Raw genomic sequence first — 24,965 nt, 5'->3', positions numbered from 1 at the left:
CAGCCTTTGCACAGAATGTTGTCTTAGCATCAAATCTATGAAGAATTAAGGTAGGAATATTGGCTTATTACTGGGCAGAATCACACAGATTCTTAGCCCATTCATTTAACCAATCCCCTTTGTTTCATTGAGATAAATAAATTAATTACCCTTTAATATTAATAATAAAAGAAAATATAGCCCAACTGTCTCCTCTTGAAGGGTCTTGTTATAATGTACAGTTGGTCTTTCAGTATCTGTGGGTTCCACTACCTGTGGGTTCCATTAACAGTGGGTTCTACCAACCACAGATCAAAAATATTTGGAAAAAATAAAAATAAAACAATAAAAATATAAATAACAACTCTTTACACGGCATTTACATTGTATTAGGTATTATAAGTTATCTACAGATGCTTTACAGTATGGATATGTATAGGATATAAATAGAAATAGCTTAAGGGAATTGCACATCCACAGACTTTGGTAAGGGATGGCGTCCTGAAGCCAATTTCCCGCAGGTACTGAGAGACGACTGTATCTGAGAAAATGAAGTAGATTCGCAGTGAGCCTCCCTCTCTGCTTTTGCTTTTTTCCCCTCATCACTCTTAGGCCTGCCTCGGGCTTCTGATATCTATGCAGCTGCTCACTTTTAGAATTTTAGGACCATATTCTCCCTCAAAATGATACTCTGGTCTTAGCAGAGGGGTGACATGGGGAAAGCCACAATTTATTTCTCTTTCTTTAAAATTCCCCACTCTACCTCCAGAACAAAGCTAGTGTAGTTAGTAGGAGAGAGAGACACACACACAGACACAGAGAGAAAGAGAGAGTAATATAACATACAGCACTCAAGTCTAGCAGAAAGGGTTCAAGGTAAACTTTGGCTAGCCAAGTCAGATCCCCTTCCACTTGCTTGAGGGGGAAATATGTTCTTTGTTTTACCTGTGCTTTAGGAGTCTTTTTAGGTTAAAATATATGCACAGACATATGACATAATATACACATACAAACATACCCTTACAGATATGCCTTGGGGATTGAGCATATACATTATGGCTAGTTTGAGAGATAAGCCATAAGTGCGAAACACACATAAGATTTTAAGCATGAAAAATATTAAAATATCTCATTAATATTTTTAAAATTTTGATTACATGTTGAAATAATATATTGGATCTATTGGATCAAGTAAAATATATTATTAAAATTAATTACATCTTTTTCCTTTTACTCTTTTTAATGTGTCTTCTAAAAAATTTAAGGTTACATATATGGCTTGCATCAATCATACTTCTATTGGACAATGCTAGTCTCGAGCTATGTTGTAGAAGAGGAAGATTTTTACTAACAGCAATAAAATTGAAAAAACTTCTCCTGTTTAACTTTATATAAAGTAGTTTTATTTACTCTTTTTTCATTCTCCTACTTTCAGATCTTATCAAAAATGTACCTCAGAATAAGCTTTGAATTTGCAATTTTATCTTTACTTCACATAGATTAAATTTTTAGTTAAACAGATCTTCTCTTCCCAACTAGTTTCTATAAGCAGAGGGGTAAATACATAATTTATTTTCACCTTCTCTCCAGTGAATCTTTCAATGTTGGGTGGGATGGGTATAGGATGAATTGTTGGAATTTTGTCAAATATCACTATTTATTCTGTGCTAGCTCTCCTTATAACTTATCTCAACTCATTCCATACACATCCCAAAAGGTATTGCCATCTCCATTTTAGGGTGAGAGAACTGACTTTCCAAAGCTAGGGGGTTAGGGAGTGCTGGAATTTCAGGGTAAGTGCCAAAGTCTCCATTGTTTACTGTGCTAAACACCTTCAAGGCAGAAGAAATGCATTACACATTTAACCTTATGATCATAATATAAAGATCAATTAATTACTATTAATTTGCATGCATATTGTGTATCATATGAATGATGCATTTAGCATGTTGGCCAATAGAGGGAAAACTGACTCCTCCAGCCATCAAAATAAAGATACAAAATAGAAAAGGACTTTTTGGCTTCAAAGGCAATAAGTATGAAAAAAATTCATACATAATTTGAAACAATGATTTCATACACAATGAAATTAATTAAAAATCTTCAAAGCACAAAATACTGTTATGTTTATTAGCCTGCTTTTGAAGTCACCCTTTCTTAACTTTTTGAAATTATTTACTTAGTTGCATCTTTCCTAAGACCTTAGACCAAGCTTTTATCCAAATTTGTGCTTGCTCTATTTTCTAATATTTAAAGGGTCTAATTTATGCATAAACATGGCATGAATACTTGGTAAGCCCTTGGTGAACATCTACCTTATTCTGGACTTTGAATTATGTGAGTTAAGACAAATATGAGTGTGACATGGTTCCTGCCCTCCTAGGATTCAAGGTGTGGTGAGAAGCAGAAAGTGAAATAGGCACAGTGTATCGTGGTAAGCAGAGGAGCTTTAAAAGCCATAGGAGGAGCACTTGAGAGGAAGAATTCTAGGAAGGCTTCCAAGACTCACACTTTTGGAGGTATACACCCTGTGTAAGCCCTTCCTTTTGAGTGTGGGAAGAACTGGTGAAGATGATAGGATAGCACTCTCATGAATAGATTGCTAATCAGTTGAATTTAAGTTAATCAAAGGGGGAGATTATCCAGGTAGGCCTGACCTCATCAGATGAGTCCATAGGGACTGGCCCTTTTCTGAAGTCAGATGCTTTGGAAGTGTAACAGGGCCTATGAAGGAAGCCACATAGCAAGGACCCCCAAAACTGTGAGCTATTAAACGGTGCTGTTTTAAGATGTTAAATTGGTGGTAATTTGTTATGCAGCTACAGAAGACCAATGCATGTCCCTAAGCCGGTGTGGAAAGTTGGTCAGGTCCAGAAAAGACTTCAGAAGAACAAAGAATAGCTCAACTGTGTCTTGCTGGATGAGGAGAAATGAGGCTTAAGCAAAGTGATTTGAAGAGTAAGACTCAGGAGCAGTGGGTCTCAACCTTGACTACACACTGGAATTACCTTGGAGAGTTCAACATAATTGATGCTTTGGCCCCTGCTTTTGAGATTCTGACATGATTTTTCTGAGTTGCAGCTTGGGCATCAGGAATTTTAAAATCTACTCAGGTGATTTTAAAGTGCAGCTGATGTTGAGAACCATGTTTTAGTTAGAGTTGGAAAGAGTGAGACTGCAAGTGGTTCAGAGTGGCTGGGTCAGAGGTTGGGGGTGAAATGAAAAGCTGGTTCAAAAGAAAAATACAGATCAGATAGTGAACTTTTATTTTTAAAAAAATCAGAGTAAAACTTAAGCTACTGATGAAACCTTTGAATAGAAAGGTGCTTGCTTAAAAAGGGACGGATGCATGCTGTGCTCAGGAAAGGAAGGGCAAGAAATCTGTGGGGGTAGGAAATGTTTGTAATTTTCACAGTTAAATCTCAGGCCTTTTTCACAGCATTGAATATAGTAGGTTCTCAATAAACTTTTATTGAATGAATGAAAATTATTGGGGGTACTCAGGAGAGAAGCTGTGGAGTATCATGCACAGGCTGAAACTATCTTGTAACCTGAGCAATTGTACCCATGATGTTCTCTCTTTCAAGGCACAGTACTTTCCCTAAAGATGGATCAAGATGAATCATATTCCTGTTTTTTGCCTTATTGCCATCATCTGGAATGGGAGTTGATCCTTTATTTGAGCTTGATATGGCTAATAGTGCCAATACAAAAGACAAGAAAAGTAGATCTAGGGTTGCTTTGATAACTTTACAATGTACAGCAAAAAAGACAACCCTATGGTAAGACGGGTGGGTGAGCCCAAGATATATATGGGATATTTGGGAGATAAGGACACTTGAGCAAATTGTGCCCAGAGTTCTTCCCTGGCTGGGGTCAGCTGAATGAACTCCATTCTCTTCCACTTACTAACTGCTTACTCTGTGCCCAGCACTGAGCAATGCACTCTACATTCATTATGATATAGCACTTCATTTAATCTTCAACAAACCCATTGAGGTAGAGGTTAATATCTCCATTTTACATATGGAAATTAAAAACAAAACCAAGATCATATAACTTTTAAGTAATTGTGCCAGGATTTGAGATAAAATCTGTTGAACTCCAAAACTGAGCCTTTGCCCATGATGTTAAAAGAATAGTTTTGGGAAGAATGATACTAAAGACTAGGGAATTCTTCTAATGTTGCAGAAGACATATGATCTTTAGATTTACTACAGTGAATAATTTTATTTCTAGGAAATGGACTAACTGACCTACTGATTTCCATTTCATGTGAAGTAATGATGTAAAATCAGTTTTGGAATTACTGAGTTTATATTTGGAAAAGTTTTGAATATTAAAATATTTCAGTATTTTTTATTTGAGTATGAGTTTTATTTAACTTCTGAAACAGAAATAAACATATAAGAGAGATTCAAGATGTGAATCATCTAAAAGTGAGTTGTCAATTTTGCAATTCAGATGCTGTCATCCCTAATATAGTATATAAATGATTTTATAAATAAAAAAGGTTATCAGATCATCCATTAAACAATTTTACTCTGTACATAATAAGCAATGCTTTACAGACATATTCTCTCTGATATTTATACTGTTAAATTTTGATCCTCCATTATGTAGAATGGGAGAAATAATTTTAAAAATGGGAGAAATAATTTAAAAAATGCTTTTGTCTGTCTGATATCTTTTCAATGTAAACTCCCCAATGTGAAAGATCCTACCTTTTCATGTGACGGGCATTTAACTCTTTGGGCATTGTATGTGGCGACATGCTGCAAAATAGTGATATAAATGGATTCATCACCTAAAAATTTGTATCATTTTGTGCATTTATAATATTCATGGTATAGCTGTAGTAATTGCGGTGTGTCTTACGGTTTCAACCATGTAGTATTATTTCTATTTCACTTTTTCAATTTATTTAGTTTAGTTTTTGTTTTTAGTTTAGATTTTGCCACAAAGATTATTCTGTTTAATTCACCACAAGCTATAAAGTTTTGTCCTGAAAAGTCACATGTGAATTGTGTAGGAGTGACTGGCAGAATATGATATTAATAGGTTATTGACTTGTTAAGTCTTAAAGAGCCAAAGGGAAACATCCCTTGCAGCCTCTGCAATGCACTGGAGGTTTGTTCCATTGATTGGTCTGTTTAACCCATCATCTCCAGACATTTAAACAATGATATATGCTTGACAAACCTAATATTTCATTTTCTATCTGGGGACCATGGAACAGAAATTAAAGGAAAGAAAGACAAATGGACAGATATACAAGCAGAAAATGATGATAAATGTGAGAGGAAGAAAGATACAAATACAACACAGACCAAAATTTGGATCAGTAAATTCTGGAATCCGTAAATGTCCAACCTAACAGCAAATGTAATTCCCAGGAGGTGGGTAGGGGAAAGGAGTTAACATTTCTATCGTGAGCAAAACTCAAGTTTAGGTGCAGAACAGCCAGTGAACTAAATAAGATATCAAATATGTGGTGGCTATTTTTTGGAGAGGGAGAGAGGGAGGGAGTGTTTTGAAGACTTCTGTAAAGAGCAAATTTGGGGACCTTATTTTACCTAGTCTTTACTTTTTAACTTTGAAGTAGGTGTCTTGACATGAGAAATGGAGCAAATAAAAATAAGTATGTCAAACAAAATATTTCCTCAAAGACTGGTTATTCTGTGGGACTTGGTCTAATTAAAATTCTACCCTTAATATACTGTGTCCCTGGAAACAAAGCAGTCACTCCCTGCCACGTCTCAGGAACAGGATGAGGAGGATCTATCGGGATACTGATGACACATTCAAGTCACTTTATCTCTGGGAAAGGCAGGATACTGGGGAAGAAAAAAATCTAAGGATCAAGTGAGCCACATCTTCACTCATACTATTTAGTATCTGGAAGTTTCTGTAATAAGTGACTTTCTAACTTTTAACATGTGCATCCAGTATAAAAAAAAATCTAGATTTAATCTGCTTCTGTTAACAGCTACAAATTAACAGTATTTAAATACTGAGCATATACTATTTTTTTCTGAGCTATTCTTAAGAACTCCAGGGATATAATTCTGTCCATGACTTCTTACTCCCTATTTCTGTGTGTGTTAGGAGTGGGGTGGGGTGTGGGGTTGAAGTGAGTATAAAAGAGAATGATCAGAAAGAAGATCCTGCTTCAAAAAGTAAGAACTGAATGAGCTATTTAAGTGGGGTTATGCTATGCATGTAGACTTTTCATACTGTGTGAAGAGAAAGCAGGGAAGTAAGACTCATGTGGGAATGGCAGAACTTGAGCAGGTCTTAAGACATTGGGGAGGAAGAGAAAGCCATCCTAGCTGGAAGAGAGGCATGAAAAGGCAGAGAGTTTGGAACTGGTGTGGACTCCACCAGCATCATCACCTGAAAGTCACTGAGGCTCAGGGTGAACCCCTAGTCAGGTCTGGGTTCAAGCCTCTGCTCCACTAGCTGTCCAGTCCTGGGAAGGCCATTTACACACCCCTCACCTTTCTTCATTTGGATAGATAGACACCAAGAAGGTCCTCAATGAGTATTAGCAATGATTGTTGTTTTAGAAATAAATCATCTTTAGGAAGAGACATAAAATGTGGCACGGAGTGATTGTAACTGACTTCAGAATTTTTCATTTCTAAAGCATAGAGGACGCACACAGAAAGCATAAGTTTCTAAGGCCATAAATCATCAACCAGCAAACTTGGAAGTTTCCTCTCTGCCCTCCACCCCACCCCTTGCCTTAATTCATAATGTTATTTTTTATGACCTCCTAGTTTACTTGGAGTGTATTATGTAAATATGCATAGCCTTAAAATCATAGAAGTAATAGTTCTCTATAAAGATAAATAAAATCATGTTTTGTCCATATCAATGTTCTAAGACTTCATAATATAGCACATCTAATCTATGTAGAAAAGTTGCCAAATGATTAGCTCAAGGAAAAAATTAGACAAATGTATTTGACTTCATTTACTTTCAGGAAATAAATAGGGATTTATAAACTATTCAACTGTTTATTCATCCATTTATTCAAAATATTTACTAACTTCTATACCAAGTACTGAATATCTGAACATTCAAACATAGGAATTCAATGAGAAGAGGCACTTTTATGTTGAGGCCAAAATAACAAAAAAGAAAAATATGGCTTTAGATAAATGCCTAAACAGAGGGGTGAGATGATAACCATTATTTCCCAATGATTTAATATGGAGAAATTAGTCACTTTTCTTTATTCAAACTCTATCAGACAAATATATCATATGTTGTGCTTCAATTTCCAAATAAATTTTGTGCAGACTTCAATAGAATATCACGTCTGTCCTCATCAGGTAACAAGTGTCAAATAATGATAATAATATTGGAATACAAACTGACATCTGGAACTAAGTAGTAAAATCATTGGTAGTAAAGATAGAAATAAGGAGTATATTAATCCATAAGCTTCACCTGGCATCTTTCATTAGAATCTGAATAAAATTCTTCATTGGAATTTGCAACACTGCTTGTAGTTCATCTTATTACTTTTGCAGGGGACAAACAGCCATGTAATTAGAGAGTATTTGCAGTATTACACGCTTATTTGTAGCCTGAAGATTAGATACCAATTGGATGTTATCATTTAATGGCAAGTATAATTACCACGAAGCTTGTTCTCTGAGTCTAAGAGTTTACATTTCAATGCTGCTACAACTATACAATTATTTTTTCAGTTAGCTTATATCTGCATTATTATTTAATAATCATATCCATACAAGCTGTAATAAGATTATTTTTAAGTCACTGTTAAAAAATGAATCCTTTATACATGAGAAGTATACAACAAATATTTCATGTTATGGTGCTTTCTGTTTTTATACTAATTTCCAGTGCAAGTTAGTGTGACTATCTGGTTTCTTGAAAACATACACAGGTATGGCTTCAAGTATTTGAAGCTTTCTATAGTCATAATAATCTGCCATATGTTTGTATAGTAGTGCTTATTTTCAAAGTGCCTTCACAAAGATTAAAATTCACACTACCTTAAGGAATTAGCAGGGAGAGGGGATTAAGAGCCTCTTGTAAGCAGAAGAGCATTTGGAATACAGAGAAGTTGTGCTCAGAATTCCAGGAGCAAAGCTGGTACCTTATGAGTTAAAGTGTTCTTTTCAATAGCTGTATGTTGTGGAAGTTAAGCAGTGGTATAATCATAATATGAAAATAATCTCTGAAGCACTCATTCATTCATTCATTCACACTGAATTGCTTAGAGGGATAAAATGGGGCTCACTCAGAACAAAACCAGCCTTGCTGGGGAAGTTGAGAACTGAGGGTAAAGTCATTCAGTGGTCCACAAGTCAGACAGAAGGTAGAGGTACCAGGAGAAGAGGGCTGGGAGGCTCTAGGAAGACACTTCTGGAGTCAGTGAAAGGAAGCATATGGTGTAGTAGATAAGTCACCAATCTCTCTGGCCCAGGGGTGGCTTGGTAAATATTTAACAACCAGCTGTCCAGAGAGATCAAAGACCCAATTTGTAGCATTTGCTGATTTTCATGGTGTAAATTATCTCACCAGGGTTGATTTCAAGCTACCAATGTGATGTCCCTGGTCCTGGAGTTCGGAAGACATGCACATCATTATATGCTTTTTCCATCATACAGATAGAATAGATATAAATAGCCTCAAAATCACAGACCACAATAAAATGTAAAATTATTAGATAGTAATGAGTTTTAAGAATTGATTATCTTTGCCTTATATAACTTATTCATATTACTTTATTTTGAATAATGGCTTTGTTTACTAATTGGATCACAAAATTACTGAAAATTTAAATAGTTGGTTCTCTCCAGCTGGTGCTAATTAGTCCAGCACACCACTGCTCCGGACCCTCACTTTCCAAAATGTAGGGAGACCCAGACACTCGGGCCCTGCACCTCTTCACCAGGGCTGCCATACATTGGGTGGATTAAACAATAGAAAATTATTGTCTCACATTTCTGGAGGCTTAAAGTCTCAGATCGAGGTATCAGCAGGGTTAGTTCCTTCTGTGGGCTGTGAGGGAGAATCTGTTCTATGCCTGTCACCTAGCTTTTGGTGGTTTCCTAGCCATCTTTGGTATTTCTTGGCTTGTATACGTGTAACCTTGATCTCTGCCTTCATGTTCACATGATGTTCTCTCTGTACACGTCTGTCTCTGTGTTCAAATTCTCCCTTTTGATAAGGACACAGTCATATTGGATTAGGTCTCACCCTAATGAACTCATCTGAACTGATTACATCTGCAATGACCAATTTCCAAATAAGTTCACATTCTGAGGTACTGGGGGTTAGGACTTTAGTATATGAATTTTGGTGGGGACACAATTCAACTCATAACAATCCCTGACTTTGAGAGGTTTTCTTTCTCTCTTATTAGATGGTTACTATTTTCCTCATGAAATAGATTGATAGTAAATACTGATTCCTCACACTTGGAGGCCCTTACCTGTTCATCCTACTAAATTCCTACTCAGCCTTCAAGATGCAGCTCAAATTGAGCCTCCTCTTTAAACCTTTCCCTAACCCTTTTTCTGTCCTCTCAACCCCCAAACTGTGGTGGCACACTGGCACTTCTCTGACCCATTTGAGGTGTGGTATGGGCTTGTTAGAGGCAGTATAACCTCATGGTTAAGTTCTCAGGCTGCTCTGAAGTCAGATTGATTTGAATGATTGCTCCACTCCTTTCCCAGGTGAGTCACATAATCTCTATGGCTTCTGTTTCTCTATCTATAAAATGCAGGTAATTAACTTTCAGGGTTGTTTTGAGGATTAAATGAGAAAATGAATGTAAAGATCATAGCATAATACCTGCTCCAAACCAAGTGCTCAATAAATGCTGGCTGCCATGTTGCCAAAGATACTTGCTCTCTCCATGGTATGTGGTATCATGCAGTCTCTATGACTTGGTGTATCCAATAGGTGCTTAACTCCTAGAAGCCAGGGACCGTGTCACATTCATCTTTATCTGCTCACAGGCACAGGGCTGCTACTGAATACAAATAATAAGTTGTAAGAAATAACACAGAGAGATCTTGTATGCGTATCCTTTTCCCACTTTCCCCAATGGTAACAACTTGCAAAACTGCAGTATAATATCACAACCAGGATGTTGACATTGATAAAGGTAAGGTACAGAACAATTCCCTCACTATAAGAACTGCTCATAAAGTCCTATGGGCCACACTCATTTTTTTCCCAACAAATTATTTTGTAAAATAGTTTACCATTTTACATTCTCACCAGCAATGTATGAGATCCAGTTTCCCTACATCCTCACCAGCATTTGCTGTTGCCATTATTTTTTAATTCAGCTATTTTCATAGGTGTGTGGAGATATCTCATTGTGGTTTTAATTTGAATTTCCATAATGGCTAATGATTGAGCATCTTTTCACGTGCTCATTTGCCATCTTTGTATCCTCTTCAGCGAAATGTCTGTTCATGTCTTTTGTCCATTTTGTAACTGGATTGTTTGTTTTATTGCTGTTAACTTTTGAGAGTTCTTTATATATTCTAGCTACCAGCTCTTCGTTGGATATGTGGTTTACAAATTCCTTCTATTTTCATCTTCTTAACAGGTCTTAGGCAGAGTAAAATTCTTAATTTTGATGAAGTTCAATTTATCAATTTTACCTTTTATGGACTGTGCTTTTAGTATCAAGCCTAATAACTTTTTGCCTAGTCCTTGATCCTGAAGATTTTTCTCCTGTGCTTTTAATAGAAGGTTTATAAATTTATGTTTTGCCTTTCAGTTTGTAATCCTTTTTAAGTTTTACGTAAAGATATAAGATTTAGTGAGGTTCCTTTTTTTGCCTATGGATGTTCAATTGCTTAACTGCCATTTGTCAAAAAGTCTGTCTGTCTTCATTGAGCTGCATTTGAATCTTTGTAAAAATCAGTTGGGCATATTTGTGGTGGTCTGTTTCTGGGTTATCTTTTGATCTATGTGTGTATTTCTCTGCCAATACCCTGCAGTCTTGATTATTATTGTAGCAATGTAATGTGTCTTGAAATTGCATAAACTGATTGTTTCTACTTTATTCTTTTTTTCAAATTCTTTTAGTTATTCTAGTTCCTCTGCCCTTCTAAATTTTTAGAATAATCTTGTCTATAGCTACAAAATATCTTGCTGGAATTTTGATAGGAATTGCATTAAATCTATATACAATTTGGGGGAGAATTGACATCTTCACTCTGTTAATTTTTTAAATCCATTAATGCGGCATTTATTTAGATCTTCTTTGATGTCTTTTATCAGTATTTTGTAGTTTTTAGCATACAAGTCCTGAATGTGTTTGGTTAGAGTTACACCTAAACATTTTATTTTTTGAGTGATTAAAAATAGCATTGTATTTTTAATTTAATTTTTCCACATTATAGTATATAGAAATGCAATTGATTTTTGTATGTTTCGCTTGTATCTTGGTGCCTTATTGAACCACTTATTAATTCTAGAAGTTTTTTTTCTTTTTTGTAGTTTCTTTGCATTTCCTATGTAAGTAATTAGGTAGTCTAAAAATAGGGAGAATTGTATTTTGTCCTTTTTTGATATGTATGTCTTTTATTTCATCTTTTTGCCTTATTACTCTGGCTAGAATTTCGATGCTTGCCACTTGGTCTCTATTAATAACATAAGAGGAATCTCATTGCAATCTGGCTAGGGTGAAAGTCCTGATGCCCCACTCAGCCTTTGCTAGTGAGAGTGGGTTTGGACACATACTTTTCTCTGTGGTCTTTGGCTGGAGTAGAGCAGTTATTGTCTAAAACTTTTCTGTCTTGCTAGGCTGCCCCTTTTCTGGTCCTTTGGATAGAAAGACAAGGTGTTTTTTTCTGGCTTTTTCTGTCAACACCTGTTGACATTTCCAGGTTGCTGACTTCTCTAGCACCCAATATGGGAATATTCTATGAGGCAAAATAAAAACCCAGTGAACTAAGGCCATGTTGTTTCTCGATCCTAGGCCACTGGCTGATCGGCTTCTTCCTCTCTACCTTTCAGAGTTTTCTTCTGTTTGTTTTAAACCTAATTTCCAGAGGTTTTAATTGTGCTTAGCAGGGGGAACAGAGAAAAGTATGTCTACTCCCTCTTCCTGAAAGTAGCAGTGTAACCTCACAGTTTTAAAGATAATGTGCTATGGCTACATTTTAAAAGATTTTAAAAAAGTTTTCTCTATTTTCATAAGTAGATAATCTTTAATTCTTTTGACAAGTGTGATTTTCACACAAGTTTCAGAATTTTTTATTTTAATTAAAGGAGAAAAAGCAACGACCAAGATTACAAATGATAAAATAGTAAGAAAGACTTCTAAGGTTCTAAGTTTCTATAGTAAAAATGTGATATAATTAAGTAGTAAAAGGTTAGATAATAGCATATGGCATTTTATCAAATAGAAGACACTAGTAAAGTACATACAAAAATCTATTCTTCTGTGGGACTATATGAATATCATTGTGAGTAATGGTCTTGCTTCCATCCATACATTTAAAATATTATTTCTTTAGGGATATAGGAGCAAAACATTTGGGATGAGACAATTGATTTTGAATTCTTAATTCTGCTAAATATTAGCTTTGCAACCTCAGGATAATTTTTTAATGTTTTCTCATCCATAAATTGGGGTAGGGTTGGTGTGAGGATTAACTGACATATAAGGGTACTTCAAAAAATTTGTGGAAAAATAGAATTAAAAGATGTATGAATCTTTCCATGAACTTTTTGAAGTACCCTCTCACAGATAGCTTCTAACAGTTTCCAGCACATCGCAGCTACTCTACAAATGGTAGACCCCTGCCTTTAACAGATTAGGGGTTTATGTTAATTCAGCATGAATTACATCTCATCTTCGCAGGCATGTGTTTTTGTAATCTCTGTCATTTTATGATAAAATGCATGTTGAGGAAATACCACAGCCAATTACTTTTAAAAACTTGGAAACAGAAGTTTAGCCTATATCAAAAAATAACAAGCCTGAGTCTCACTATTTAAAATAATTTTGTGGAATGTCTATGCAGAAAAGATGGAACGGGAAGCAAAGTTCTCTTGTTGAGTATCTGTTGAATAGGCCACATGGAAAACTTGAAAACAGCAGTAATTCTATTCCAACTCCCTTTTAAAACAATAGTAAAAATTCTTCACATTTGTATACTGCTTTACAGTTGACAAAGAGCTTTCACATACATTATCTCCTTTACAAGAGACTGGAAGGCGCCTTTCCTGCCCTGATTGATGTTTATGAATGTACTACTTTCCCCTGGGCTGCCGTCATCAATAGTCAATGAGAAGAAAGGCGGGCGTTTTTGGAAAGGCTTTGCTGCCAGGTAACTGCATTAACTCTGCTATTGTTGAATGGAGCCATGCATTAACTGTGCCACAGGATATCATCCATATCAACTAATGAATATTTGAATCCTTGTTCATTGTGGAGCAGTGTTTGAGACTCATTCCTCTCTGCTTGTCTCATGCCCTCCCTCAGGATCTATATCCTCAATGAAGTTCTGTCTGATGACTGTGGCCATTTAAAAAAAAAAAAAAACCCACACGAAGGATACTTAAATCCTAAAGGAAAAAAAATGTAGCAGACACGTAAACAGGTAAACTGCTACATGGAACAAAGATCACACTGTTCTGAGGACAGAAATTGATCCCATTTGTTGAGGTAATGGGAGGCATATTTTGCCTTCATATAGAGGACTAGCGATATAATGAGTGATGGTGTGCAAATAAGGTCTATGTCTGTGTAAATATTTAACACAAGTTTGGCATAGGACAGAAATCTTTTAAAAGGACTTCCTGCGATATTTGGGAATTTGGGTCAGAGAATTTCTAAGGCCTCTTCCAATTCCAGGTTCCCTGCTTCTGAGATTTCTATTTGTTCTTTGATGGTTTCATGCTGTAAGGAACCATTTCTTAAATTCTCTGTATTTCCCATGATGCCAAGCAGTGTTCACAACCTATTGACTAAAAATTGAGGCAAAAATAAACATAATAAAAACTACATTATGCTTTCTAGGAAAATTCACAGGAGCAGGGGTATAATTCAATTTGATGACTTGGCACTTCTGAACCAGGATATCTGTTATGCTTTGTTTTAAGGTTATACAGAATTTCTTCAATATTATCCACCACTTATAATCTCCATAAATAATGATGCTTTTGAAATTTTTTTTCACCAAAACTACTAAAGCTTCATCCTGAGTCCCAGGAATCAACAGGCCAATTTCAACCAGCTGCTGTAATACTGCATAGCGACATCAGCTAGCTTCCCATCTGAGGACAAGGGATTCTGTAAGTGATCTGTGTCCACACTTTAGGGTCTGTCACTTGTCATGGCTCACTTCCAGGAATTAGTTTCAGAACTGGTCACATCTCTTTTGGTTGCAAGTGGTAGTGACCCAACCCCAAACAGCTAAGGGCTAAAAAAGGGTGAATTTTCTACTGACAAGGGCTGTGGTGGAGCTATCCCCAGTCACAACTACTTATTTATCATACCTTCATTATAACTGAGTTGTTCTGAAACAAAGGACATTGAAGGGTTAGAGATGAGGAATTATCTTTAATCTCTGAAAACTAAATAGAGTTAAACATATTTCTTTTCTAGGGACAGCTATCATAATACTTCTATAAGTTTATCTCCCATAACATTCAGCTATGTTTAATAAACATGTGTACCAGTTTATCTCACTTGTAATTGGTTTTCAGTTTTTGTTTTCCTCACAAGACTGAAAACTCCCTGGAGTCAAGTCAGGTTTTGTCATTTATAGGTGTACCAATGATGCCAATACAAGACTTCGCACATGCATACTTGTTGAATAAATGAATGAAGAGAGTGAAACCTGGCATGGCATGGTTGAAAGAGCATGAGTTCTAGAATCACACAGAATGTCATTCAAATCTGAGCTTTGTTGTCTTTTAGTATGGTGTGGACTTGCATGAATTAAACTTCAAACCTCAGTTTCTCAATTGTAAAAATTGAATAATATTATTTGTCAGTATTGTTGTGAGAATTAAAGATAATATATTTTAAGTACCTGGTATTAGCAGAGGCTCAATAAATGTTCAGTGTTATAACAAAAGGCTCTTTGCTAATTGCTAGGATTACTAGAGGAAACATATTGAGAAGGAAAGAAAAAAAACATGAGCAGATCACTTCATACCAAATGGTAAGATTAATTTTAGAGGTGGGACAATGTGCTACGGGAACACAGGAAGGTCATACGGCGAGCAGAGCTGCCATATTGCACAACGTCAGAAATCACACGCACACTGTAGTCTCTATGAATGGAGGGCACTGGACAGCTGCCATTCACATAGCATAGTGTTTTAACCATGTGAAATAAATGTGAATGTGCACCCCAGAACTGAGCCACGTGGAGTCCCTGACTGGGGAAGAGAGAAGAATCAGAGATTTCCTAGGGCCAGTTATGTCTGAGATAAGCTGTGGAAGAGGAGGAGTAATCATTTTGTGAAGTGGGGGAAGCAGGACCAGCAGATGCTAAGAAATAGAGGCTTGACACAGCATTCTGAGAGGCAACTGCAAGAAATTCAGTATTTCTGAGGGCAGAGATGGAGACAAGGTAAGACAGCACATAAGTCTAAAGAGGGAGGCAAGGTTGGATTGTTTAAAGGCTACAGAGCCTACAGTCTTGAAGCATAAGTATGAAGTGGCTATCGGTGAAGACACTAATTCTGGAATCCCAAACAGTCCTGTTGGTTACTAAATTAGATATTCCCTGCATCATGGCCTTCTCTAACTTTTCAGCCTAAATCAGGTCTGCCCCCTTATCTCTTTCATGACCACCGAAGGCAACTATGGGAGAGCAATCTCTAGTACTTGTCCCAGTTACCTAATTCACCTGGAAGTCCCAGATGTGTGAGAAAGATGGCTTCCTTTCCTCTGCCTCCTGGGTGCTCTGGATCCAAGCCTGTGTGATGCCAGGTGACAAGTCATGGTTGGCTGCATGCCAAAACAGAGAGAAATGTTGCATATTTTTTCTTAACACACCAACTCAAGGCCTCTTAGCCAGAGATGAAGAGGATTGAGTGTTGGGGGTAATAAATGAAGAAAGTGTCTTCTTAAGTTTTTACTAAACCCAAGGCCATTTGTCATAGTATGTCATCTGAGAGACATATTAGTTACAAGAATGCGGCATGCAATTCCATTCGGCAGGCATTTGGCTGTTCTAAGAACTTGGATTAGATCTTGTACTACATCATTAGCCATGAAAGGGAGTGAAACATGCTAGGCAGTTCCCAACTTAGGGTTCGACTTATGATTTTTTTACTTTAAGATAGTGTGAAAGCAATAGGCATTCAGTAGAAACTGTACTTCAAATCTTGAATTTTGATCTTTTCCTGGGCTGGTGATGGGTGGTACAATACTCTCGCGATGCTAGGCAGTAGTTGTGAGCCATTCAGTTTTTCATGTTCACTACGGTATTCAGTAAATTACGTGAGATATCCCTGTTGTGAGATATCCCTGTTGTTTGGCTTTGGCCTGTTAATATTAAGCATATCCTTGCTATACTATAGAGACTAGTTTTCATTTTAAAACTGTAAGACAAGTACCCAGTTTCATAAATTATGTTCAATTGACTTCAATGAAAAAAGGGAAACAGGCTTGACAGAAGTACAACACATGACCATTTCTATTCCTTTGAAATGCCCACCTTACTGTGAACAGAACCTGATCTCCTGAGTTCTTTTTCAACTTCATAAATCATCAATTTGTATACCACATCAACTGCATTTTCCTCCCTTTAAAGGAAGAAATCTATCTTCAATGAAAACATTTAATATTTGAGATATTGAATATGAGATGAAGTGGAATATAAACCACTTGATTGTGGAGAGATAATTCAAATAAAAAAACTTCTAGAAGTCTGAGGTTGGTGCTTACTCAGAGTATTTATATTTAATCCTTGAACATTCACAATGTTCCTTTCTTAAAGACAAAGTTAGCTCATTGTCCTGGGTATTTGAAACAAAACATTCACTGCTAATCTTAAAATGTGCAAGTTTCTATATTGAGCAAAGAATTTGAAGAAGAACTTTGATAGTCCTTAAATATTGCTGCTTTTAAATGGCTAATATAAATGTTTCTTACAAGGAGACTCTTTTTTAGAGTATCTGTTAAATTAACTTTGGCTGTCACAGAACTGAGTTCCGTTTGATGCTATCTGGAGCTATAACAGTGAAAAATCAACTGGATTTGAGAATGCAAATTTTGAAAATTATTTAAAACAATGCTAAAATGTGCCTGTAGAAGTCAGTGGGGAGAGCATCATAGGCAATGCTCAGCCAGACCAGAAATCCAGGTGGAAAATTCTACCTATGCAAACCTCACTTGGGGCAAGAAACAACAGACAGTTCCCAATCTAGGGTTCAACTTATGATTTTTTGACTTTAAGATAGTGTGAAAGCAATAGGCATTCAATAGAAACTGTACTTCAAATCTTGAATTTTGATCTTTTCCTGGGCTGGTGACGGGCGGTACGATACTCTCGCGATGCTAGGCAGTAGTTGTGAGCCATTCAGTTTTTCATGTTCACTACAGTATTCAATAAATTACGTGAGATAGTCAACACTTTATTTTAAAATAGGGTTTATGTTAGATTATTTTGCCCAACTGTAGGCTAACATAAGTGTTCTAAGCACATTTAAGGTAGGCTAGGCTAAGCTATGATGCTCCATAGGTTAGGTTTATTAAATGCATTTTTGACTTATATTTTCAACTTCTGATGGGTGTATTGGTATGTAACCCCATCATAGGTTGAGGAGCATCTGTATTGTGAGATTTAAGTACTGGGGGAAAATAATTGCGTTATCAGGCAGCCATGAGTGCTAGATATTACTTTAATCACCTGCAAGAAATAATGTGGCTCCTTAAGTAGTAAGCTGAAAAATCGATAGTTATTTGGGCATTCAAAGAAGAAAGTTCACTAAGTGAACCTTTATAAAGCAGACACTTTTCTCTAGGAATTCTCAGACCACATCGTCATTCACAGAGCTGGAATGATCCATCACTGCCCGCGAGACTGAATGAGAAAAGAGCAAAACATCGTGTGCCCAGGCTTACGTGCTCAGGCATGAGAAGCCCAGAGCCACCAGATGCAAAGTTAACCAGTTAGCCCACACTTTACTTGCATCGCTGTTAATTGCAAGGTGCCTTTCAACACAAAGCACAGCAAGTTTACTTTATTTTTCTCTTCTGAAAAGTTCCTGGTTTAAGAAACGAACTCTACCTATTGAGAAGGAAAGAAGCTAAAACTAAAAATGGGCTTCCAGCAGAATGATGTTAGGGAGTTTGTGATTTCTGCCTTATGAGAGCTTAAAAGTGTGGCTGGGAGATTTTTATTCTCTTACTCTCTGAACTCAGCTGGGCAGTTCTACCAAGAGGACTCTTCCTCAGCTAGTAATTGTAATCTTAGGAAAGAAGCGAAAGAAGCGAAAGAAGCCCGGGCTCATATGAAGGCAGGCAGCATTGGGAGGGGCATGTCCTGGGGGGTGAGAGAGCAATTAACTCTCTCCCTCCACTGCAGAGAACGAGGTTTCTCTTGATCTCACATTAGACTTCAGCCAGTGGCCAGGATTCCTTACAGTGAGTGAAATGGAGAGCAATGCTGCAATAATACCAAAGAGGAGACCCGTCCTGGTCTGGCGTTCATAGTGAGACAACTTTCATAATGAGCCCGGTGGATAAAGGACTGAGATCCTTTACAGCAGAGGGAAGTGCAAATAGGGTGTGTCTGAGCTGATCTCTTGGAGCCACTTCACCTCTGAACAGGTTCGGAGCTTTCAAGCCCCTTGAAGTTTTTAAAAAGGCACTGATTTCAGTATGAGATGTTTGCTGCACTGTGCTCAGCTGGAATGAAACGAAGGGGAGGAAAAGTAGCTTCTTTCTTGGATTCTGAAAGCAGAGGCCAATTGAATGGATTCTACTCAAACTGATTGCGTTTGTAGTTTTTGAAAAGGAAAAAAAAAAAAAAAAAGCTAAGAAGTTTAAATCCTATTCAGTAAGTTCACAAAAACAAAACCCGGTCACAGAAGGACTCTGAGAAGTGCACACATCCTTACAAGAGATGGACAATTTAAAACAAGCTTCATTAAATAAGTCTCTTTCAAATTGGCTTCTTAGTATAATTCAGTAGCTCATACCTCTCTGCCTTATTTTAAGGGCTTTCTTTACTGTGGCTACTTAAAATAACTATTCTACATGATTTTATAGGTTTACAAGGGTTTGTTGATTCATTGAGTTAAAAAACAAAAAGTTTTTCTACTTTTTCTTTAAAGAATGGAATAAATTTCTGTTTCTTCCCTCCATTTGCCAACTACTACTGTGCTATATATAATATAGAACCCAACAAAAGTGTTGAAAAATGAAATCTGGTTATTTTTTATTTGTTTGCTCATTCTGCTCATCTGACATCTCCACTTGGTCAAAATGTGCAGAACACTGACAGGAGCTCTTACTTTGCCTCTCTTCCACTTACTTATCCTTTGCTTATGCAAAACGTTGTACATTTATCCATCCACTTAATTCATGCAACGCTTTAAAGCTTATTCAGCTACCTGAATCTCCTTTACATCTGGCTGTTTTAGCATTCTTGGTCTTGGTCTGAAGGTCTCCAGAGGTCAAGAAATTGGATATTACCTCGATTTGTACAGGACTTGGGAGAGCACCATATACTGCCCTGTGCTTAATAAAAGCTTTTAGATAATGATGACAGTGACGAGCAGATGTCATCCCACTGTATAGGAGGAACCTTGTAAAGAGTGGGTCAAAAGTGTAAGATATTATTTGCTGGAATTTGCATTTAAGGTGAGGCACTGGCTAGTTCAGGCTACTGAGGTACCTGTTTAGTGTCTAGGAATAGGACTGCATTTAGTTAAGTGATATGAGAATGTCATTAGGTTGCTTAATTAATGTACAGAAAAGAGTTTTCAGTTCTATGTGGCACAAATATTAAGTGCCACAACAAATGGCACTTAATATTTGTCAATTAATTAGAAGTTCATATTTTAAAATTATGCTTAAGCAAATTTTTGTAATGGTTCATGATTTATAAATGTGCAGTTGTGGTGATTTCCCATTTTTATCTCCATTTCATGGATTAGAAAAATTGCTTCCAAGAAACTGTATGAAGCTGGAAGCATCCCATGCTAGAATCACCCAGTGAGCTAAGATTAAAGGTGAGATTAGAATTCACGTTCCATGCGCCCTATGCCACTAATTAAATTATTGAATAGCAACCATGATACTTGGTTGCTTTTATTTTCTATCCCCATCATTCTTACGTTCCATTTAGACAATGCTAATATCTAAGTATTTTCTTAGGCACAGGCAGGGAAGAAAATAGCACAGCTCTCCTTCAACAATGGTGTTTGTGCTGTGGGAGTGTCTATATCCCCTGTCTGATGCTTCAGGAAAATAGTAAATAATGAATGCCTCTTAGAAATCAGAGTTATTGCAATACTTATATTACTGAAAGATGAGTAATATAGGAATATTGTAGGTACATACCAGGTTCCTACATGAGACAAGTTGGGTTTCTTGTTTAAAATTTGTGGAAGTTGATTCCCAATATAAGCTGTTGCTACTTCGCCCCTTCTCCTTCTTTTTTTCCTCTTCCCCCTTCATATTATTATTTTTATTGAAGTGACTGAATTGGTTGATAATTCAAACCTAGGTTTGGAAGAAACCTTAAGACATCTGCAACACCAGATTTGTTTTACCGAAATACTTCTGCCTCCAACTCTTAGTTGTCCCTTTATTCTCTTCAAGAAAATTAGTGCAGAATTTCTTGCAGGCTCTGCTTTTTCAGTCCTTTCCCTTTTGTAGTGATTACTTCAACCCCCAAACACCTTAATTGCCCCAATTAGTTTATACTTTCTGTTTAAAGTTATTTGAAAAGAGCAAAATCTCAAATACTAAACATTTAACCTCAACTAGGTGCTTAATATGTCATGTTTTTCCTCTGGTGACAGAATAATTACTTCTCCCATTTCTGTTCCAGTTAAGGGGAACATAAGCATCAATAGCAGAACTGAGTTGTGTTTTAGGGGTAAAGATGGAAGAAGGCAGCAGAAATGAAGCTAAATGTTTGGCCTTGAAGGTAAGTTAGACTTGACTTTTTAGGCATAGCCAGTGTGTGTTGGTTGAGGAGGACTCTATCATCTGGGATGCTCTAAGGTTTCTATCTGCCTTGGTGGCTCCCTGTTCCCCAGGGAAGGGTGAATCCTAGGTTTTGTGAATCTCCAACAAAACCTCCACCAGACTGCTGTAGAGTGAGAATTTGGCAGGATCCTCCTTATCTTTCTATGAACCATGGGTTTTGTTTGGCTGGCCCAGGGAATTAGATAGGAAGCCAGCTCTATCTCATGGGATCTCTTTAGCACAAGACTAAAGACGATAGCTGTGGTCTTAGTAAGGAAGAAAGTAGAGAAATTTCCATGCCAAACTGTCTTTCAAGCCAACCAGATTAGAAATATTTCATCAAATAATGATAAGTACACAGGAAGTTCTGTGTATAATGGTCAAACTGGATGTAAGAAAATTGCTTTTATCTCAATGGCATTTGTCCAAGAAGTCTGAAAGAACTGAAAAGGACTTTACTCTGGAGAAATGATAGCTGACACTTGATTGGAGAAGATAAAATCATATAGGAATATTCCCGTTAATAATAAAATAAAATAAAAAGAAACATTCTCTTTCAATAACATTCTGTCCCTAATGAATATGTAATTTGAAGCATTAAATTTGTCTTTTTGCTCTCTTTGAGATTTTGGTGGAGGGCTGACCTAAGTTATCTAATTTATCTCACTGGATGGTTTCCCACTTAAGCTTCCTGTTGAGGTTCTTTTTCAACTATATTTTTAAAAAATTACTATTAATTTTTCTTTAGAGTAGCTTTAGGGTCACGGTAAAATTGAGTGGAAGGTACACAGATTTCTCATATACCCCCTGTTCCCACACATAAACAACCTCTCCCATTATAAACATCCCCCACCAGAGAGATACATTTGCTACACTTGATAAAACTACACTGACACATTATTATTGCCTAAAGTCCATAGGGTGATGCATTAGGGTTCACTCTTGGTGTTGTATATTCTTTGGGTTTGGACAAATGTTAATGACAGGTATCCACCATTATAGTATTGTGTAGGGTATTTTCATTGCCCTAAAAATCCTCTGTGCTTTATCTATTCATCCTTCCTTTCCCTCTAAGCCCTAGCAACCAAAGATCTTTTTACTGTTTCCATAGTTTTGTCTTTTCCAGAATGTCGTAAAGTTGGAATATATAGTATGTAGCCATTTCAGATCGGCTTCTTTCGTTTAATAAGATGCATTCAAATTTCCTCTATGTCTTTTCATGACTTGATAGCTCACTTCTTTTTAGTGCTGAATAATATTCCATTGCCTGGATGTACCACAATTTATTTATCCATTCACCTACTGAAGGACATCTTGGTTGCTTCTAAGTTTTGGCAGTAAAGAGTAAAGCTGCTACAAACATCCATTTGTAGGTTTTTGTGTGGACATAAGTTTTCAATTCTTTTGGGTAAGCAAACACTAAGGAGTGTGATTGCTGGATCAGATGGTGAGAATATATTTAGTTTTGTGAAAAACTGCCAAACTGTCTTCTAAAATGGTTGTACCATTTTACACTACCACCAGTGATGAATGAGAGTTCCTGATATTGCAAATCCTTGTCAGCATTTGGTGTTATTAGTATCCTGGACTTTGGCCATTCTAATAGGTGTGTGGTGGTATTTCATTGATTTTTTAATTTACATTTTCCTGATGACATATAATGTAGAGCATCTTTTCATATGCTTATTTTCCATCTCATATCTTCTTTGGTGAGGTGTCTGTTAAAAGTCTTTAGCCCATTTTTTAACTGGGTTGTTCTCTTATTTTGAGTTTTAAGAGTTCCGTCTTTATTTTGGATAACAGTCCTTTATCAGATGTGTCTTTTGCAAATGTTTTCTCCCAGTCTGTGGCTTGACTTTTCATTCTCTTGTGGGTGTCTTTTACAGAGCAGATGTTTTTAATTTTAATGAAGTTCAGCTTATCAATACTTTCTTTCATGGATAGCGTATTTGGTATTGTATCTAAAAAGTCTTTGCCAAACCCAAGGTCACCTAGATTTTGTCCTATGATGTCTTCTAGGAGTTTTGTAGTTTTGCATTTTACATTTAGACCTGTGATCCATTTTTAGTTAATTTTTGTGAAAGGTGTAAAGTCTGTGTCTGGATTTATTTTTCTGCATGTGGATGTCCATTTGTTCTAGTATCATTTGCTGAAAAGACTATCTTTGCTTCATTGTTTTGTCTTAGCTCCTTTGTCAAAGATCAGTTGACTATATTTATGTGCGTCTGTTTCTGGGCTCGCTATTCCGTTCCAGTGATATATTTGTCTGTTCTCTCCCATACCACACTGTCTTCATTACTGTAGCTTTATAGTAGGTCTTGAAGTCAACTAGTGTAATTTCTCCAACTTTGTTCTTCTCCTTCAAAACTATATTGGCTATTCTGGGTCTTTTATTATTATATTTTTATTTTTAGTGAAGGATCACTTGCACCTCGTTTAAAAAATCAACTATACTTCTGGGTTCAAGTGACTGTTTCATAGAATTTTTTCCCTAATACCTAAGAAAAAGCACACATACATAATAAAAATCTCTAACCTGCATTATTGCAAGAACTTCCTAATTGGTCTCCCTGTTTTTACTGTTGTCTGCCCATACCATACTCTCAACAAAATAGCCAAAGTAATTCTTTGAAAACTTCAGTCAGATTATGCCTTTAGCTAAAACCATGAGATGCAGAGTTAAAACCTTTCAGATACTGAAAACCTACAAGATACTGAATATCTGGCCACTATTACCTCCCTGATCTTTGCTCACTCAACTTTCTGCCTCCCTCTAGTCCAGCCACATTGGCCTCCTCACTAACACAACAGATGTACTCTCACCTTAGGGCCTTTGCAGTGGCTGTTCCCTCTGGCTGTAACATTTTCCCCCTAGAGATCTTCGTGGTTCATTTCTTCACTCCTTCAATTCACTGCTCAAATATCTCCTTCTAAATGAGGTGTTCCCAGACTGTATTGCTTAAAGCTGAAATTTGACTTTCTACCCTTCCACACCCCAACAACCCCCATTCCCAATCTTCTCTATATTGCTCTGGTTTTCTTTTTTCCCCCAATGGCATTTGTCACTTTCTATCATGCTGGGTGTTACATATGTTACTGAGTAAATTTCTCGGTAATTTACTTCTTTTTTAAAAATATTTTTATTAGTTTTTATTCAATTATTTTTGTAATTTACTTCTTTATTATGTTTTCTGTTTACTCTTTCTCCCTCCTCTGTTCCTCCCTCAACAAGCTACACAGGGTTTTTCGGGTCTGTTTTGTTTAGTGTTATATCTAACAGCCTAGTGCCTGGCACTTAGATGCTTAATAAATACTGATTAAATGAGTAGATATAATACATAGTAATTTCTCTTTGGTAAAGATAAAAATAAACATATAGTTTGAAAGCATGCACAATATTCCAGAAATTTTGATATGGAATATTCAACTTAGATACATATCATAGTTATGGTATTAAACTTCAAGGATTAAAAAACACATTCTTTTGACATATAGGTAGATAAAGCAGATCATTTACTGTGGCTTAAAAGGCAGTCAGATCTCAGATTTCTTCACAGCAACATTCAATGCCAAATATGATGGAGCAATTTCTACAAAGTTTTGAAGGAAGGAGAGAAAGCTAAGATGTCAATAGAGAAAAAGGCAACAGGCAAAAATTCTCAAACACAAAATGATCTCATGAAATATGGCACTCTTGAGTCCTTGAAAAAAAATACTTGACAATGAATTCTAGGTAATTAAGAGATAACTCAAAATAAAGAACTGAAGAATTGAGAAGCTGTGATAAAAAGGACTGATGGTGTTTGAA

The sequence above is a fragment of the Cynocephalus volans genome, chromosome 5 (assembly GCF_027409185.1).
Source record: "Cynocephalus volans isolate mCynVol1 chromosome 5, mCynVol1.pri, whole genome shotgun sequence".
In the NCBI taxonomy this organism is placed as follows: Eukaryota; Metazoa; Chordata; class Mammalia; order Dermoptera; family Cynocephalidae; genus Cynocephalus; species Cynocephalus volans.
This window is presented reverse-complemented; position numbering follows the sequence as displayed.